This window comes from Uloborus diversus, chromosome 4 (genome assembly GCF_026930045.1).
Source record: "Uloborus diversus isolate 005 chromosome 4, Udiv.v.3.1, whole genome shotgun sequence".
Classification (NCBI taxonomy): Eukaryota; Metazoa; Arthropoda; class Arachnida; order Araneae; family Uloboridae; genus Uloborus; species Uloborus diversus.
The window spans coordinates 112,115,873-112,128,457 of record NC_072734.1 but is presented as its reverse complement, the minus strand read 5'-3'; positions in this window follow the sequence as shown (position 1 = coordinate 112,128,457).

Here is a 12,585-nt window from a genome sequence, read left to right as displayed (position 1 = left end):
GTGAACTACCTTGGTCACATCATCTCTTCTGAGGGTGTACAAACCGATCCAGAGAAGGTATCTGCGGTCAGGAGTTGGAGTCGTCCCGAAAACATCCATCAGCTGCGAAGTTTCCTGGGGCTCTGCACCTACTACAGGAAGTTTGTAAAGGGTTTTTCCAACATTGCACGACCTTTGCATAAGCTGACGGAGAGCAAGCAAAAGTTCGAATGGTCCAAAGAATGCGAAGATGCATTTCTACGACTGAAGGAGGCTTTAACATCAACGCCTATCCTCGCCTATCCTCAGCCTGAAAAATCCTTCATCCTGGACACTGATGCGAGCAACGAGGGCATCGGAGCTGTTTTATCCCAAGAAATTGACGGAAATGAACATGTCATCGCTTACTGGAGCAAATGCTTATCAAAGTCGGAGCGAAATTACTGCGTCACCAGAAAGGAGTTACTGGCCATAGTGAAAGCTGTAGAACACTTCCATCATTACCTCTACGGCCGAAAATTTCTGCTTCGGACAGATCATGCCTCATTAACTTGGCTTTTGAACTTCAAAAATCCGGAAGGCCAGATAGCCAGATGGATACAGCGGCTCCAGGAATATGACATGGAGATCAAGCATCGAAAAGGGTTATCTCACGGTAATGCTGACGCTTTATCAAGGAGACCCTGTCCTGAGAACTGCAATTATTGTTCCCGAATCGAGAAACAGTATGGAACGACTAGCCCTACCGCCTATCAGGTGACAGTGACTCCAATATCATCAGAACCTGATCCATGGAGTGACGACCAAGTTCGAAATGATCAGCTTGAAGACCCCGACATAAAACCAATTTTGGAGTTCATGGAAAGTGACAGTCGGCGCCCTAGCTGGCAGGACGTTTCCATCTTCAGTCCTGCAACAAAAAGATACTGGGCTTTATGGAACTCGCTCCATTTACGGAACGGCGTACTGTACCGGAAATGGGAATCTGACGACGGCAAAACATCTAGGTGGCAGTTACTACTTCCCCGATCAAGGATTTCAGATGTTCTGAAAGAAATACATAGTAGTGCGACTGGAGGACATTTTGGTGTCTTGAAAACCCTCAATAAAGTTCGGGAGCGCTTCTTCTGGAGCAAGGCGAAGGATGACGTGGAGAAGTGGTGCCATTCTTGTGACGCCTGTGCTGCTCGTAAAGGACCGAAGAAGAGAAGCAGAGGGAAGCTACATCTGTACAACGTTGGAGCTCCTTTCGAACGAATTGGGATTGACATCCTGGGTCCTCTACCAAGAACTGCTGATGGGAACAAATACATTCTTGTTTCCATCGACTACTTCACCAAATGGCCGGAAGCATATCCCATTCCAGATCAAGAGGCTACCACCGTAGCAGAGACTCTGGTCCAACACTGGATCTCGAGATATGGAACACCTTTGCAGATTCATTCCGATCAAGGGAGGAATTTCATCTCTGCTGTGTTTAAGGACCTATGTCAAATTTTCGGAATTGAGAAAACTAGGACAACACCACTACACCCACAATCGGACGGCATGGTGGAGAGATTTAACCGCACAATCCTGAACAATCTCTCGCTTATGGTATCCAGAAATCAACAGGATTGGGACAAGAAGCTACCTTTGTTCCTGCTGGCCTACCGAAGTGCTGTCCACGAGACTACCGGATTTGCCCCATCTCAGATGCTCTTCGGACGAGAGCTTCGGCTACCTTGTGATCTCGTCTTCGGTCGTCCTCCGGATGCGCCTTCATCGCCTGAGGAGTACATCCAGGATCTCCAGGCCCGGTTGGAAGACGTTCATAACTTCGCACGAGAGCGAATCAACATCGCGGCGGAGAAGATGAAGACCCGATACGACACAAGGTCTACTGGACATGAATTCAACGAAGGCGACAAGGTTTGGTTATGGAATCCCATCCGACGGAAAGGTCTGTCACCCAAATTGCAGTCGCATTGGGATGGACCCTACAAAGTCCTTAACCGACTAAATGACGTCGTAGTGAGGATCCAAAAATCACCTAATGCAAAACCTAGGATTGTACATTATGATCGGTTAGCCCCATACTATGGCCATAGTTCATGAGTATTACGTAAACAACCATGGTTGATAACATAAAAGTTGTAGATAATTTTTGCTTTTAATGTTTAGTAATATTTCTTGTTATTATTGTGCTTTTTGTATCTGTTAGTTATTAATTAATGTGTATATTTGTAAACTTGTTATAGAAGTTTGGCACCCTTTCTGGGGATTGTACTGCCCGGGACGTGCAGTCCTTAGGAAGGGGGCAATGTTACAAATTCTGTAAATAGTAATTATTGTAGGAACGTAACCTGTAAATAGTTTCCCGTAATGAATATACAACCCCTTTTTCATATGGCTAAAATATACGACCCCTATTCCCTTTTTGTTCATTGATAAAAGTTGATAACGGACAACGCATTTCGAGAAGCGTGTGGAATATTTGAGAAAATTCTTTTCGGTGTATTTAAGCCGTTAGCGATGGATAAACAGTTAGTTTCGATTGAGATTTTCGAACTGAGTGCATTTTTGCTCTGTTTATAGCGAGGCATTTCGCTGTGTTGTTTTCGTATTTGGAAGTAAATACGTGTGTAAACGGTGAGTTTACGGTGTTGTGTGATAATTGCTTAATTGCTGATGAATAATTTAGCAGTTGTTGAAGATCTTTCCTGTATATAGTGTAAATAAATCTCCTGTGTTTTTATCAAGAACTGTGTCTTCATTTCAAGAAAGTGGAAGTCGCACCGAATCCGTTACAATATATATCTACCACAATAACATGGATGCGATTCGAACCTAGGTCCGGGAACCAAGATTCTTCTGAGTAATGATGTTTGTAAAAAAAATATACTGTCTAAAGTTTTATAACAATTAATTTTATCTCACTTTTGAAGAAAAAAAATTTCCTTCCGTTTATAGTATCTTATTTATGGACAATTAATTTTATGCATTTATGTTGTATTTCATGCATTTGTGAAATTTGAGTTCCTTGATTTATATTTAACACAAATGCACAATAAAGTAGAAAGTATTGTTTGGATGAATAATCTGAGCTCGCAATATTAGCTAAATAATTTGATTAAGTATATTAGTCTAATTTCTTGGAATCATTACAGCACTTAGTGCAAACGTGGTCGTGGTGCCTTATATAAATGTACGTTTTATACATGTACAGTACATGTATCGGGTATCAGGTTCTTAAAAATGGGGTTCAGAAAAATCATAACACAAAAAATTATTAAAACCGCTAGTTCAGAAGATAATTCTGAGTAGTTTTTTTTTTTTTTTGCCTCATTTAAATCCTATTTTTTAATTTGCTGTTTAACATGTGAATAAGAAATTTTACATTTTAAAAATAACCTTGATTTCTTTATAAAACAAGTATAACCTGATAACGTACAAACAAAAACAAAAATCTTTGAAAAAATTGCGAAGGATTTTGTGAAAACATGTTGGATAAACTAAACGTGCAATCGTTGCAGTTATTAACACTATTTCAATTGCAGCTGGCTATTTATATAATATATCACACTGAAAGATAGGTTCAGATTGCCCACAGACTGAGGAAATTGGAATTATCAGGGCTTTTCTGAGAAAAAAATTCGAATTTAATATTAATAACGCAAGTTTAAGCCATTTTTAAAGTTCAGGAAAGGGTGCAGGGAGATCTCCCTGGGAGATTTACCTAATCTAGTCTTAAAAGTTTAGGCTGTCTTTGGTGATGTACATTAGAGGGGGAAAAGGGGGGGGGATACTTTAGGGGAAAAATTTGAAACTGCAGTTTTAAAACTAAATTTAGGTCATTTTTAAGGAACTTTGGGTGACGGGTTCGGGGAATTATCATGATTAAACATATTTTGAAGCTGAAGTGTTAAAAAAAATTGTAAAGAAATTAAGAGTGAGGGGATACGGAAGATATCAGCAGCAATTTTTTGAAATGGATTTTTTTTAAAGTATCGTTTTAAGATATCTTCAGTGACATACAGGAAGGGAACTCTGGTAGTACCAGGTCTCCAGAAAATTTTAAAAACTGAAACTTCCAAAACGTTTTAGCTATCTTTGAGAAAAAAAAGGGAGCAGGAGGAGAGAGTGGGGCGCTTTCCGGAAAAAATATGAAAACAGAAACATTAGTGTATTTAAATGAATGACACATTGCTTGTATCCTAGTAATAAAAGTTTTTAAATGTAAAAATAAATAGCTTTTTGTATTTATTTTTAGGCAATTTTTAACCTGGTGGTAATAAAGCAAGAGCGTATAATATAGTTTCAAGCATTGTTAATTTTTTAATGTGTATGTGTAAAGCTAAGTAAATTAGTTTTAAACACATTGTGTTTAATGTTTAGATATGTTTGATAAACTCGGTTCAGTGTTACTATGAGAGTGAGTTTAAAATGTAAATAAAATCCCATCAGCAAAAGTGATTTTTTTTTTCATAATTGTACATTTTATTAATTGTATCGTTTTTAGAGAATTTTTCGGAATTACTCGGAAAATGCTGTGAAATGTAAGTTTCAATAAAACCACGTTGCCGATGGTGACGTAAATCTTTCGGACTTTGTAGCGTCTGATGTCACAGCGATAGATAGATATTCGCTGGCTATCTCGATCAAACGCGTAGGCTGCGGGAAAGCTAATCTCCACAATGGAAGCCTGAGTAACATTTCGCTCTCTCCCCGGCACGTGAGGCTCGTTCCTCCTGTTGCCTAGCGACGAGGCAGTGGTTCTGCCGCCGCAAACGCGCCGTTATTTTCGTCCGCTGACATTTTGGAAGGGGCGCCATTAGTTCGCAAAACAGCAGACGATTTTCCTCCGAGGAAAGGATGGCGGCCATTTCGTTGTTCTGAGTGTAGTCGGCGCTGCGGTCGCGGATCTTAATTCGTTCTGGCTAGATCGGAAGAAAAACTTAAAAATGTTCGTTTTATTCATTGCTGTTTCCTGTCGTGCTCGTTTGCCCTTTGGTTTCGCAAAGCTTCAAGTCGAAGTTTTGCATTCGAATGAGGAATCGTCATAATTGTTCGGAATATCTTACGAAACGATTGTGTATTCGCGACTTTGAATACTTTGCTTTCGTTCCTCTGAAGTATTAGTGTTCCTTTATTTCCCGCGCTTTAAAATTCATTTAAATTTGGCACAAAAAGCCAACATTTTAATTTAATTAAAGTTTCTGTAATCTTGGACAATCAGTTTAAGTCTTTCGTTGAAATGGCATGTGTATTGTCGAATTCCAATGAAAAGAAAAAGTAACCAATTACGGATGATTTTTACAAAAAGTGCACAGATAGGTTTCAAAATGACCGCATTGGTGTGGGCGGAAAAAAGGAGATTTTTGACAGGAAAATTCTAATAGCAAAAAAAAAAAGAGTATAAACCATCCTAAACGTGGAAAAAATAATAATATTTGTCTTCAGGTCGCGTATTGGCAGCAAAATTTGAAAAAAAAAAAAAAAAAAAAAAGGCTAAATAATGGTCAATTTTTAAATATTTTTATGAAAATCCAAATGTTTAAATTTTTTGTTCAAATTTCGTTTAAATACTTCATTTTAACACTATTTTCAAAAATCGTTGAAAAGGTTACATTCCTTTACAGTTTTTAATTCGTGCATAAGCCGTCGAGATTACAGTCGATTCCGGTTCCGGTTAATAGGACCACATTGGGACGGGACCATTTTGGTCCTAATAACCGGCTGGTCCGATTAATCGAACAAGACCTGTGTACCTTGACCAAACATGCTATTCACAAAACATATAATTGCCCTTATGATTATTTTGAGCCCCATATGTATGGTACGGATACTATTTAAGTTATTCCTTCCCGTCAGAATTGATTCAATTCAACAAGCAACAAAAAATGTGAGAGTGAAAAAAGATGTGCTAAAAAGTACTAATCAGTCATTAAAAATTTCCAATAAAATGTAAATTATGTATTTGGCTACTAATAAATTGAAGGAATTTGAAATTTCACAGAAATTTTGATTTCTGCTGTAACAGTGCCGCCATGAAATGGAAGTTTCGTTAACCATTTTTTCCCAGTAAATATTGCTAGGTTTGATTGAAAGTTACAAGGAACCATAAAAATATTTATTGCACTAACTATTAAGTTGCTTGACCGACTTGAAACGACGAATTTTTGGTCCCAATAAGCGAATAATATTAGGCTAGTGTAATGGGATTTGTTTTGATTCTTTACGATTTAGTCCGATTAACCGGGGGTCCAATTCAGCGGATTCCACTGTATTTAAAAATCGACGTTTTCAGCTTGTTTCGCACGTAGCAGTATTTCTTCTTTTAGATTCCAGTAATATATTTTTTAAAAAATAAATGTGCACTATACAGCTCTTTGTTTAAAATACAATTAAATTTTATTACATTAACAACCCAGAACCCACCGCAGGGAGGTGGCTGCGCCTCGAGTTCCTCCTTGCCCTTCCCATCCACCAAAGAAGCATAGTAGTTTACAGGACTTATAATATATTTTAAAAATAACTTACTATTACTATAGGATTTTAAACAAATTTATACGTTTGGATTAAGGTTTGAAGCTGGACTTGAGCCTCAATTTTTACATAGATGATCGCGAGCATAAAGTTTTTCACATAAATCTATATCTTGTCTCATCCCTAAATACCAACCTACTCCTTAACCACCCTTTCAACAGCCGGAGTGAAAAAGAGGAACGTTTACTGAATTGTGGATGAAACTTCAACTGTTTTTGTAAAATTAAATGTTTTTAATTTTGAAAGAACTCGGTTGGAAGAAATCGAAGTATTAAAAACTGATTAACAAATATATTTGATGGATGTATCAATGTAATACAGAGAGGAAAATGTGATTTTAATCTCGCTCTCACAAAAACAAGACCTTTCAGGGATTAGCGTTCGTTAACGTGTGCTAACGCCCGTAACGGCGTGCTGTGGCTGCATATATTTCAAACTGAACTACCAATGGAATGTGGACACTCGTATATCTTTAAAAATTATGCTTCTACTAGTTGCGTCGCCGGCTTTGCACGGTCTACCTCGAAAATAAAAGTTGTGTCAAGCGACTCGTGTTCAACAATCAGGCTTGAAAAAAAAAAGTATTATATTGCGGCAGAATGCAGAAAAATAACCAATAAGTAAACTTTTTAATTCCCCCGATTACTGGAAAAACCTTTAAAACAAAAGCTAGAGTTTTACTTTTTCATATTCGAGGAAAAAAAATACCAACAGATCTTTCGTCTCGATGATTTTCTTCACGCTACAAATTTTGATAAAAGCATTGTTGCCGAAAGTTGAGATGAAGCAGTAAATAATAATTTGAATGCAGGAAAGCCTTCGAAAAATAGGGATTTTATGTCGAAACCCAAGTGTCATAATTAATAGTTTTTAATTGATATCTCCGCTAATTTTTTCCGAGGATTATGTTAAGTAGCCAAACATCAAGACGGGAAAATTACTAATATGTCAATACCTGGATCGACGATCTGTTCACTGGCGTTCGGGAGAAGTAACTTGGACATAGATACTACATAGATAAATAGTTACATACATAGATACATATGCTCAGTTTTCAATTATATAAGAAGGTTCGATAAAATTAAAATTTAAAGAAAAGAATTAACTTCCGTGAAACATGGACCTGTACACAGGGCCGGACTAATACTCCGTCAGTCCGTGCCCCGGCACGGAGTAAAGATTTTTGAGGGGCGCAAAATTGCCAAATCAAAATATGAAAAATATTTGCAACTGAGCTGCTGAAAAAAAAAAACTAATTTCTCTGGAAAAAATACTGGCACCATCTACAAATGAAGAGGACGCATCGCGATATCCCTTTATCTATTCTATAACCGTAGTCTGCACAAGTTTGAAGTAAAAGGTGTTAGTTCTTTTATACTAATTACAGAGATTTTAAAATCATTTTGTCATAAGTAGGATCAACACCAGCAGGGGCGCCTCGAACTTAAATTTTTAAGAGGAGAGAACTTTTCTGCCGAACGGAGCTCTAAACTTTGCAGAATGATAAATTATGGATATTCACACATGTGCTTACATCTTTAGTAAATAATTACATTTAGGCATTTTATTATTTCAACTAGTGGTACCCGCACGGCTTTGCCTGTAATAGAAAAATTAAAAGGTCTTTTGGTTCGCCTGTATATTTACAAATAATGTATGGTGAATTTTCTCGCCACTTGGCTTGCACCCATGTTACGGTTCCACGTTATAATTTAGTATCTCGCCAATTGGCTTGTGTCCATGTTACGGTTCCACGTTATGATAATTTCGAAATTTACTCGTCTATCTTATGATATTTTTGTTCTTAAAATTGGAATAGAAAAAGACCACATCGAATTTTCGAAAAATCGCTATGAGGTGCACACCTCCATGCTACAAACTAACTTTGTGCCAAATTTCATGAAAATCGGCCGAATGGTCTAGTCGCTTTGCGCGTCACAGAGATCCAGACATCCAGACATCCTCCGGATATCCAGACAGAGAGACTTTCAGCTTTATTATTAGTAAAGATTGTCTCCAAATTTTCAGAATCATCAGGCAAAATGTCCCGAATTATGAATTTTTTGGAAGATTACAGTGACTTCCCATCGGAAAACAAAATTTCGCGGTTTTTTTTTGCAAACAGAAGCGAAAATTGAAAAATCCGACGTAAAAAGATTTTTTACAAGGTTTGAAAATTTTTATTATGACGGGGTTGCGAAAATTAAAGCCTCGCGAAAAAAATGCTCTTACAGTATTCAGTGCAATTTGGAAACTCATGGCACGCTTTAGACTAAAAAATGTATAAATTTATAAATAAACAAGATAGCGTCTGGGGTGCTGATGTTTTTCTGTTTCTGTTTTTCTTACTTTCATTTTTTTCTTACCATGAAAATCTCAAAGCTGAATGCTGAAAAATGTATATGCCGTTAAAATATGGTTCAAACAGATAAATCAAAGTAGAGAGAGATAGAGAGAAGTGAGATTTAAACGATTGATATGAAAAGTCGCACTAGAAGTTGTTAAATGGTTGAAGGGAAAAAACGAAGGTTAAAACAAGAACTCTGCAGGAGATTAATGAGACACGATATTTAAAATGAAACATAGTAGAAAAATGACCATAGTTATCACACAAAAGTCAAAAATTAAATAAAATAATAAATAAATAAAAACACCTCCGTCCAAATCAATAAAATATACTTCTGGGGATGCAAGCGTTTGAATTCAAACATGTTAAAATGTAAGGTAAGGGTGAAAATTAAAAGTTTTAATATTTCCAGTTTTAGGACTGTATTCTGAAAGAGTTCCCAGGGTTAGGTGAAACCCTAGAACCCTAAAACCTGATCCCTATAACATCATCAAAGATTGTCTAAAGTTGTTTTCGAAACTTTAATTTTGAAAAATTTCCGAGGAAGTCTCCGCAAATCTTACCCCTTACCCTAACGTCATCAAAGATTGCTTACAATTTGCGTAATTATAATTTCAATTTTGAAAAGTTTTCGCGGAAGTTTTTACAACCTTCCCTTTCCACCTTTAAAGGTCGACTTTTGTTTAAACGATTTCAATTTCGAAAAATTCCGAGGGGAGAGGCACTAAATTCTCCTCATCCTAACATCCCGAAGATCGTCTAAAACTGCGATTTTGGAAATTAAAACTTCTGACAATTTACTAATGAAGATTTCTCCAATCCCATTCCTTCTCTTACAATTACTTACAATTACGTATTTTGGACGAAAAATGTATGGGGGATGATCCCAGATCCCATTCCGTTCCCTTACTTTAACAAGTGTTGCCTGCCGACCGAGTGGTGTAATGGTTAGGCGTTGGCATCTTACGCCTGAAGACAAAGGTTCAAACCTGGCTTTAATCGATGGATTTTCAAGATGAATAAAATAGACAGCTCCCGGGTCGTATGATTTTGCGGCATGTGAAAGATCCTTCGATTATTCGTTTGGCTTGAAGTACTCTCGGGAAAATTAAATTCCCAGCTCAGTTTCGCATTGTAAGAGCCCAAGTACCTCCATCTGATACGGATGCTACATCGGGAGATCGCACTAGGTCTACAAAAGTCAAAGCCTCTAACACAGTCTCATTAGAAATAAATAAAAAAAGACAAAGATTGCTAACAACTGCATTTTTTTTTTGGAAAATTTTCCTCTCTAGACGCTTTGACAACCTCTTCTTCCCTTCTCTTTTTCAAATTTTGTGTACAGAATTAAAATTTTGAATCGTTTAAAATTTTGTTTTGAGCCTCAAGTTCGAAAAATTCCAAACTAAGGTCAACTTAACATTCCTTCTCTTCCATCATCAAATCATCAAAGATTGTCTAAAATAGCGTTTTCAGAGCTACTATTCAGAAAACTTTCCAGGGTGTAACCCCTAGATCCCCTATTTAGGCGCAAAATTTACCCATGACGCAATGTTCACATTGCTTTTCTTTTTGAGCAATCACGAATTGCTTATTGTTTTCACTTGACCGTTGAACGACGTCCCGTCCCTTGATTTTATTTTTCTATTATAATGCAGGCGTCCACGTGCCTCGGAATCGAATTATTTAGAAACAACCGACGATTGTACACAATCTTTTTTTCGCGAAAAAAGTATTCAGCACACAACATTCAGCACATAACAAAAAGCCCCTGGCATTCATTTGAATTTTAAAGTCTTAAATTCTAATTTTTGTTGCGATAAGAGCCATTAGTAGAACCCAAGGAGTAGAGTCCTATCGCAATTCGTGATTGCAGAAAAACATAATCTGATTTCAAAATCTCAAAATTCAAACTGTTTTATTTATTTATTTGCACATAGAAAAAGGATTAGTAATATGCATGTAACACATAAGCATAATTCTACTAATTCTAGATTCCACATAGATAACACAAGTCCCCTGATTTGCGAGCTCTTAGCGCTTCGCGCCCCCACACCACAGGCCCGGATTTCTATTCCCGGGTGGAGCACGGTTGAACTCAGCCGTTCATCCCTTCAGTGGGTCGATAAAATGAGTACCAAGTGCACTTGGGAACCAAACACTGGGGGTTCCGCGTTAGGCTGACCACCTAACCGGGTCGTATGCCTTGCAACCCAGAGCCCCTGGTCAGGAAAACTGAGTTGGGCACAGTAGGCCTCGGCCCTCATGGACTGTCGTGCCGCAGGGTTTGGCTTTTTTTACTCCCATTTAAGCCACAGACGTTAGATCTACTCTCTCTCTCTCTCTCTCTCAGATCGCTGTCTTATGAATGGAGAATTTGAAATCACCAGAATCAAATCTGTCAACCGATTTGAAAATTGTTATTTACAATTTACATTAATTGCCAAGTTACTTTGACACATTTTATGTGTTTGCCAAAAAATGTAAAAAAGATCATGTGTTTTTTTCATTTGTTGGGGGGGGGGGGAGGGGGGGCTCTTTATACATGCAGTTCAAAAGGGGCGCAATTTTTCCCTTTTGCACGGAGTGGTTCAAAAGCTAAATCCGGCCCTACCTGTACACTTCTTTAAAGTTACAAAATCTACAAGTCAATTGTCTGATTTTCTAAAGGTCGATTCAAGAAAATGCTTACTTTGCCATTTTTGAGAACTTGTTATTGGTCATGGCAGAGGACTATTAACAAAATATAAAGGAATTGGATTACAGTAGGTATAAGAAGGCTTGCCAGATTTCTGAAATGTCCAACCGGGACACCGTAATTCCCCCCCCCCCCCGTCGCGAGTATTCAAAAGGAAACCAGGGAGTGGTAGTGGACTCAAGCAAAATTTTCTGAAGACAGTGCGAAATTTTCAGAAACTATGAGGAAATCGACCCCCTCCCCCAGTAAAAAATTTTGCAACATGCAAACAGAAGTTATTAAAAAGAAACATTTTAAAAGTTTTCTTTTTTTAAACAATTTTTCAGTTTTAAAATATGTTGTCAGCCCAAAATATTTGGAAATTTCGGATCACAAACATCCCTTAAGGGAACACACCAGCTTAGAAACTTGGCTGTTTCTAAGAGTATTTTAGAGGGTAGTTCATTCTCAATGCTATGAATAAATAGTAATTATGAGCCTAAACCAGGGGTAATAATAAATGACACAAGCAGATAAATTTAAACATTTTATTTTTTACACGATAATTTTTATTAGTTACTTTAGTACGAAGAAATACTTTGAATGAGGAATAAAAACTTGAACAATATTTACATGTATTTTTCATTCGCTAGGACTTTTTTTGAAAAGTCTTTTTTGGTTTTAATGTTGTTGTAAAAATCCTCACAAGCTGACTCAATATTAATTTTATAAGTCTATGTTTCAAATGACAAAGTAATTACCGAAAATAATCCTTCACAGTTAATATTTTTTAGATTTTTTTGGTCACCTAATCAAATTTATCTTTTTCCGATACCTGAAGTAAACCGGCCGGGACACCGGGATTTTCCCTGAAAACCGGGACTGTCCCGGCCAAACCGGGACGTCTGACAAGCCTAGGTATAAGAGGCAAGAGATTACCCATCAAGAAACACTTCTGTAGCTGTAAGAGAATTTCTTTCACCTATATTAAGATTTGTAGCTTCGAATTATAACAGTTAATTGACTGGTCAACGTGTTTACTTTCCTCCACTTC